This window comes from Heptranchias perlo, chromosome 22 (genome assembly GCF_035084215.1).
Source record: "Heptranchias perlo isolate sHepPer1 chromosome 22, sHepPer1.hap1, whole genome shotgun sequence".
Lineage (NCBI taxonomy): Eukaryota > Metazoa > Chordata > Chondrichthyes > Hexanchiformes > Hexanchidae > Heptranchias > Heptranchias perlo.
In genome coordinates this window covers 16,563,235-16,565,673 of record NC_090346.1, presented here as the reverse complement: position 1 = coordinate 16,565,673, position 2,439 = coordinate 16,563,235, and positions in this window count along the sequence as shown.

Here is a 2,439-nt window from a genome sequence, read left to right as displayed (position 1 = left end):
GAGGGGACGGTGTCGGGGGAGGGGTCTGTCGGGGAGGGGGCGGAGTCTGTTGGGAGGGGAGGGGTCTGTGGGGGGAGGGGGCCTGTGTCAGGGGAAGGGGCCCATGTCGGGAGGGGGAGGGGTCTGTGTTGGGGGAGGGGCTTGTGTAACCCAATCATTCAGAGCAAATAATTCCATAATTCCAGAAACTGTACATAGTCTTCGTATCTTCTATCTTTGCGTTTGGTAATAAATGCCATTTCAAATTGTTGCCATGTAACAAAAGCCACGGATTGTACATATATTTTGAGGGTAGAAGGCTATTGTTAGCTTGCTGCTGTAGCACAGTCCAACAGGTGTCTATTGTAAAAATAAATGGGATTTACAAGCCTGATTTCTAAGCCTGTCTGGTACTGTACGGCCCGTGTGTGTGTCTCAGTTTGACTTTCTGTTTAAAACACAGATGAGTTTTTGTTGTGTCCTCAGGCTGGTGGAGAATTCTAGGTCTGGGTTTTATGCTGCTCCTTAGTTTTGTGATACTCCCTGACATACGTTCCTCCAGTCCCCATTCACAAACTCCACAGACATCGACAACAGGTCAGATGAGAATCTCTGGCAAGGAATATCTAATAGGCTATAAACTTGTTCCAAGATCTGGGGTTGTTCTCCTTAGAGCAGAGAAGGTTATGGGGAGATTTGATAGAGGTGTTCAAAATCATGAACAGTTTTGATAGAGTAAATAAGGAGAAACTGTTTCCAGCGGCAGAAGGGTCAGTAACCAGAGGACACAGATTTAAGGTAATCGGCAAAAGAACCAGATGGGAGAGGAGGAGAATTTTTTTACGCAGTGAGTTGTTATGATCTGGAATGCTCTGCCTGAAAGGGCGGTGGAAGCAGATTCAATAATAACTTTCAAAAGGGAATTGGGTTTATACTGTGCTTGAAAAGGAGAAATTTGCAAGGCTACGGGGAAAGAGCAGGGGTGTGGGACTAATTGGATAGCTCTTTCAAAGAGCCGGCACAGGCACAATGGGCCGAATGGCCTCCTTCTGTATTGTACAGCTCTATGAACAGAATTCAACTTCAACCATTTGCAAAAGGTAACCGATGGTCTCAGGCAGCTCTGGCGTTTCTCCATCTTTTTTTAAAAAGAGTTCTGCCCATTGCCATCACTCTATTTCCCGTGACAGGACAAGTTGCCTGGGGAGGGTCTGTGATTTCATCCTCAGCTCATTCACGACGGGATGGTTTTGTGCAACTGTCACAGTGTCAACACTCAGCAACAGATGGTGATAGGTCACTCTGCATTCCTCTCAATTTAACATAAGTACGGATTGAGGAAAGAAATGTCCCTCGAGCCCGACAATCAGTTCCTTGGGCACTGCCCCGCACTTATTTAATCAGCCGGGAAATGAGAGCTCAGGTTCACACTGAGGAAAGGCAAACATAGGACTAATGTCAAGAAGCTCTTTACACAAAGAATGCTCGACTCAGGGTTCGACTTGGGCACAAAATCCAGGTCGACACTCCCAGTGCAGTACTGAGGGAGAGCTGCACTGTCGGAGAGTCAGTACTGAGGAAGAGCTGCACTGTGGGAGGGTCAGTACTGAGGGAGCGCTGCACTGTCGGAGGGTCAGTACTGAGGGAGCACTGCACTGTCAGAGGGTCAGTACTGAGGGAGCACTGCACTGTCAGAGGGTCAGTACTGAGGGAGCGCTGCACTGTCGGAGGGTCATTACTGAGGGAGCGCTGCACTGTGGGAGGGTCAGTACTGAGGGAGCGCTGCACTGTGGGAGGGTCAGTACTGAGGGAGGGCTGCACTGTCGGAGGGTCAGTACTGAGGGAGCGCTGCACTGTGGGAGGGTCAGTACTGAGGGAGCGCTGCACTGTGGGAGGGTCAGTACTGAGGGAGCGCTGCACTGTGGGAGGGTCAGTACTGAGGGAGCGCTGCACTGTGGGGGGGTCAGTACTGAGGGAGGGCTGCACTGTTCGAGGGTCAGTACTGAGGGAGAGCTGCACTATTGGAGGTGCCGTCTTTCAAATGATACATTAAAAGACCCCATTTGCCTGTTCAGGTGCATTTAAAGGGGCCATGGCAGTATTCAAAGGGCAGGGGGTTGTCCCAGCACGCTGCCAAAATTCTTCCCTCAACCAACACCACTAAAACTGCTTATCTAGTTACTCGTTCATTTGTTGTATGTGAGATCTTGCTGTGCACCAATTTGCTGTCACAATTGTGTACAAAACAACAGTGACTACACTTCAAAAGTAATTAATTGTCTGTGAAGTGCTTTGGGACGTCCTGAGGATGTGAAAAGTGTGATGTAAATCGAGTCTGTATCAATCTGTGAACAGCCCCAGGGAAAACTACCAAAATGATGGAACCCTGAACAATACGTGTCCCCCTGAGGGACACAAACTCAGAGATCTCAGGCTCAATCTGCAATTCACTCTCCTCAA